Genomic DNA, 6,000 nt, shown 5'->3' on the forward strand with positions numbered 1-6,000 from the left:
GTAACACCAACATTATGCTGCAGATAGAAATAAAGGTATCGATATTCAGTTTCATTCTCAATCGTATTCTTTGTTTTACTGTCATTTGACCTGCAAAGTTTCTGTACATTAGATTTAGATTAACTTTGTTCAGACTTTTGTGTTCAGACACATTTTACTTTTAGGCCACACTTGGAAGGAGCAATCCTGTGCAAATTCAGTTTCTACAAGATAATGTTCTCCATGTCCTTGTAGGAAACTGAACATGTCTATGTAACAGGTCTATGATTGGATAGATTACAAGTTTGAAACAGGATCACACACACACACACACACACACACACACACACACACACACACACACACACACACACACACACACACACACACACACACACACACACACACACACAAAACTGTTCTGTTTTTATTCTCTCAATATTCTCAATAGTCATTTTATTATTAGCCATTAGCTATTATCAGTAGCTTTGCTGTAGATCATTTGTGTTTTGCATCACAGCAATAACCACATATTTGTAGTATTACTTAAGGATTAAGTATATCTACAATATATATCTACATTTACAATATCTACAATATATATCTACATACATATTTCTGACGGTCATGATTTATTTCTGCTTCATTACATCTGACGCTACATTTACGTGTCATTATTATGATACTGTACTTGTCTGAAGGCATCATCATCCCAACAGATGTCATTGGATGTCAGCCCAAGTTCTGCCTCCCTGAAGTACCTCTCCCTAATTGTATATTATTGTATTATTGGGGTTAGTGTCGGAAGACCGGAGATCATTAATTACACATTTTAGAAATGTGTGATTTTTTTAATGGCATCGTAAAGACTTCTGGATCTGTTTAACCCATTTTGACCTGGGAACGATTCTACAAAAGTCTTCTAAATCCTGGACAGTTTTCTGAAAATGTTTCTGTGTCAGTCGTTCTCAAACATTTTCATGTCAAGGACCCCCAGGTCCCCCAAGATTATCTGTAATTGGCCGCCGACCCCCATCTAAAAAATACGTTTTTCCAGGGACCCCCCCAGAAGAAGCAAAGATTTGAGTTAAAAACTTTGGCTCTGAAAGAATATATATTGAAAGATTTGTGCCACATTTTCACGATTTTTCAAAAACAGCATATCTACAAGCTCGTAGGAGCTTGTAGATCTGCTTTTTTTCAATGGCTAAAGTATAACAAACAATGCTTTAAAACACCAAAAGGGATTCCCGCCCGAAATGTGTTAAGAGAGGAGAGAATTGCAGAGAGAGAGACAGCCAGTCAGACTGAAAATGACAATCTGTCGGGTGGGGTGATTTATTTATGCTAAGTGAAGGGCGGGGGGATCATAATAACACTTTTAATGTTAGAGGTACATTATAGGCATTGTTACTATTGCTGCTTTATTGTTATTTATTATTATTATTTATGTTTAATAAAGGATCCCCATTAGAGACACATGCATAAGCCTCTAGTCTTCCTGGGGTCCTGAATAAAGCAAATACAATACAGATGTACAACTATAAATACAAATTGAAATAAAAAGCAGAATAATAAAACAAAATAAAAAATGAATACAAAACAAATTCACATAAAATGTGAATTCCGTCAAATCTAGCAGTAAACAAATACACAAATCACAGTTTCTCAGTCCTTGGTCTAATCTTAAATGCTTACCATGCTTTTTTTTATTTGGTGACCACTTTGGATCCATTGAGTGAGTATATCTGTGAGGAGGAGGGAGGGTGGAGGACAGTATGTTAGACTGTTAATGGAGTTGGAACAACAGATGTTCAGGAGGAGGAGAAACGCACCTTGGCCCTGCCCTTCAGGCCACTCTCCGCCCCCCACGTCATTCTACCTGTCCCTATTTATACCTGCCCAGTACCACCCAGAATCCTCCATGTTTCGCCCGCGTCGCTGCGTCGCACACTAGCCGCCTTCCTACAGGCTTCTCGCAAAATTGATTAATAGCCTACTATTCCTTCACTTACCGTCGTCCACGGAACCAGCTTTCTACCTCCTTCGTCCGTCATAAACCCCGCCGCCATATAGCCACGGCGTCCCCGTCCTCCACCTCCAGAAACAACAACATCCACGGCTTCCAACTCCGTTACCGGCTCCGTACTTCCAACGCCACCCAGGCTCACCAACACGTTTGCTGCGGGATACAAGGACAGACGCCTCCCGCCCCAACTTTCAAAACCGGCACACCGTCCGTCTCGACGATCAGACGACGTCACCCACAGTTCCAGAGCCACGCCGTTCGAGCCAAGCAGAACGATCCATCCGCCCCACCAACGCAACAACTCACAAAGCTAAGTTTCATTCAACTGTCACAAGCCACAGCGTAGCTCAGGGTTTTCCATTCATGCCCGAAGCTTCACTGACGCGCAGCCTGTCACGTCATCACTCTGTGACAGCCACAACCAGAAGCAGTTCTTGCTGAAACCACACGGGGTCGCTGAAAGCCAGCTAACGGATTGCACTCCATAGTGTTTCTCCCTGCGGCCATAGGCTTCCACGCAACCTTCTTTAATAGTATTGGTTTGCACTTCACAGTGCTTTCCCCGCAGCCAGGCTTCACTACGTTTGTTTCTTCTTTGATATGGACATAACAAATGTGCCGCTTGCACAGTTGTACAATTGTAGATGCATCGTCTACAGCGTGTTAGCACATGCAGTCTTTCGTTCAGGCCTCAGCCTTCCTTTCAGCCTTTCTGTCCGTCAGATAGCCATGCTCCCATCCCTTCTTTCAGCCTTTTAGTTAGGTTCCCAGCCAGTCGGTCAACCAGTCATGCTCCCAGCCTTCCATTCAGGCCCCAGCCATTCTTTCAGCCATTCATGCAGCCAGCCAGCCAGTCACGCCCCCAGCCTCCGCCATGCTCCCAGCGCCCCTTCAGGCCCCAGCCATCCTTTCAACAGACGTACAGTATAGCTTGTCATGTAGACAGCACAATAATTGCTTTGCATGTAGTCATAGCATAGTACTGTATATATGCATCGTTTATATGTATAGTGTCTTATATAGTCATGTTCTAGTTACGTTCTTAGCTTACACATGTTTCATGATAAATGCTTTTTATACGTGATGCATGCCCTTGCTTTGTTCTTGCCTAATGTAAATTGCTCCGGATTAAGAGCGTCTGCTAAATGCCTAATTTGTTTTCAGCCTTTTCTCTCAGCCTCTCACGCAGGCCCCAGCCATTCTTTCAGCCATTCATTTAGCCAGTCAGCCAGTCACGCCCTCAGCGCCTCCCTCAGGCCCCAGCCATTCTTTCAGCCCTACCTCCTCCCTCCCCTCCACCCTTTCCACACTTCTCCCCACCACCCCTCCCCCACATGGCACTTTTCTTCCGAACAGCGCAAACAGCGCAACCCTCCCAAGCTCCCCCCCCTCCACCAGCACAATCCCCACAATCAGTTGAAACCCCTCCAAACCCCCCCACCTCAGCGCCTGCCCCCACACCCTCACGTCCATCCTGTCCCTCCTTTCCTCCTCCGCCTCGCAGGCCGCTCCACCCCCCACCGCCCCCCCCCTCCCCACTCAAACTTCCCCCGCCCCCCCATCCCTCGCCACCGGGTTGGCTGCATTGATCTAGGTTCTGCCCGCCTCGCCCCCCCTGGCTCCGCCCGCCTTCCCTCAGGTTCTGCCCGCCTGTCCCCAGGTTCTGCCCGCCTACCCCCCCTTCCTGGCCCCTCTCCACCCTACGCTGGATCTCCCCAGCGTTCACACTACGCTGGTACCCCCCAGCGTCTTTTCCGACCCCTCCTACCACCCCCCCCCCCCGCCCCCCTCCTTTCTCTCTCTCGCCAGTCAGACAGCCACGCTCCCGGCCTTTCATCCAGGCCCCCGTCCCCCCTCCTTCTCTCCTCACAGCCTCCGGTGATGGCTCTGCCCACCGTCCCTTCACCCCCCCCCCCCAGCCACCCCGCCACCTCCGCCGATGGCTCCACCCAACTCCCTTCACTTCCCTCCCGTCATCCTACCCCTCCCACCCTCCTCACCCAGTTCTTTCAGCTTGGACACACTCTGTTTTACATTTCACCATTCGATATTGCTGTATTTAGTGCACTTCCCCTTAGGCCCCGCCCACCTTCCCTCGGCGCTGCCCGCCTTCCCTCAGGCTCTGCCCGCCTGCCCCCAGGCCCCGCCCACCTTCCCCCAGGCTCTGCCCGCTTTTCCTCAGGCTCTGCCAGCCTGCCCCGCCCACCTTCCCTCGGCGCCGCTCGCCTTCCCTCAGGCTCTGCCCGCCTCCCCTTAGGCCCCGCCCACCTTCCCTCGGCGCCGCCCGCCTTCCCTCAGGTTCTGCCCGCCTGCCCCCAGGCCCCGCCCACCTTCCCTCGGCGCCGCCCGCCTTCCCTCAGGCTCTGCCCGCCTGCCCCTCCCCCTCCCGGCCCGCCCTCCCGGCCCCCTCCCACCCTACGCTGGCTCTCCCCAGCATCCCCCCCTCCCTCTCTCTCTTCACAGCTAGTCCTCCCTCTCTCTCTTCACAGCTAGTCCGGCGGCCGCCCCGCCCAATTCCCCTCCGCCCCCTCCTACCCCCCTCCCTTCCACCCCCTCCCCCGTCTCCCCTCCTCTCTTCTCACAGCTAGTCCCGCCCCGAGAGTGCCTGCCCCAGGAGTTTCAGCTAGACCACTTCCCCTACGCTCGATCCGCCTTCCTCCCGACTCACTCCCACCCCCAGTTCTAGACCTTGCTCGTCTTTTTGGGGTCCTAGAATGCCTACTATGCACAGACACGGGTTCCTCACTCAGACCCGTATCCTGCCCCAGACCCTCAATCTCCGGTCACCATTCTCCCCCGGAACTCCCTCTCGACACCTCTCCGTAGCAGCCCTCCACCCTCCTAGGTGGTCGGCTCGGACCGTCCGCCCCCTCAACTCTCCCTTCCCCAGACCTTGCCACGCCCTCCGCTTTCACTACGCCCTCCGCCCTCACTAGTCACTTTCACTAGCCACGGCCACTTCACTCCTCCGCCCCTGCAACTCTCCCTTCCCTAGACCTCGCCACGCCCTCCGCCTTCACTAGCCACTTCCGCTAGCCATGGCCACTTCACTCCTCCGCCCCTACAACTCTCCCTACCCTAGACCTCGCCACGCCCTCCGCCTTCACTAGCCACTTCCGCTAGCCACGGCCACTTCACTCCTCCGCCCCTACAACTCTCCCTTCCCTAGACTTCGCCACACCCTCCGCCTTCACTAGCCACTTTCACTAGGCACGGCCACTTCGCTCCTCCGCCCCTACAACTCTCCCTTCCCTAGACCTCGCCACGCCCTCGGCCTTCACTAGCCACTTTCACTAGCCACGGCCACTCCACTCCTCCACTCATGCCTCCACGACCAGAGCTTGCTCCCCGTCAGTCCTCGGAACCCCGGTTAACAACGTCCGCACCAGACGCTGCCACGACCCCCAGACCTCTTTTCGCCCACGCAGACAACTTCCCGCAGACAACTTCCACGCCACTCCTTCCACATCGGCACCGCATCCACCGCCGCCAGCCGAGGCCCCCAGGACCACGCCGTCCACCTGCTTGGCAGATGGGCTTCCCAAGCCTACCAGTCCCACCCGTACGAACCTCCTCTGCCTTAGAACAGCCTTTCCCCTAATTAGTAGTCGCTCCCCGTTGTTCCTTTTGGGGATATCGTCCATGCGCACCGTAAGACGAACGCCTTACGACGAACGCCACACGACGAGTGCCATTCGACCACCTCCCCAAAGACTCAGGGTCGGCGAACCCCCCGGAACCTACACATCCGTATTCATTCATCCCTCCTGCATCCCTCCATTACTTCACTGTCAATAAATCACTTAAACCTCCCCAATGGTGTGTTTATTCCTACTAGTGAAATGGAGTTGGAACAACAGATGTTCAGGAGGAGGAGAAACGCACCTTGGCCCTGCCCTTCAGGCCACTCTCCGCCCCCCACGTCATTCTACCTGTCCCTATTTATACCTGCCCAGTACCACCCAGAATCCTCCATGTTTCGCCCGCGTCGC

Source organism: Electrona antarctica (assembly GCF_951216825.1).
Source record: "Electrona antarctica genome assembly, chromosome: 2".
NCBI lineage: Eukaryota > Metazoa > Chordata > Actinopteri > Myctophiformes > Myctophidae > Electrona > Electrona antarctica.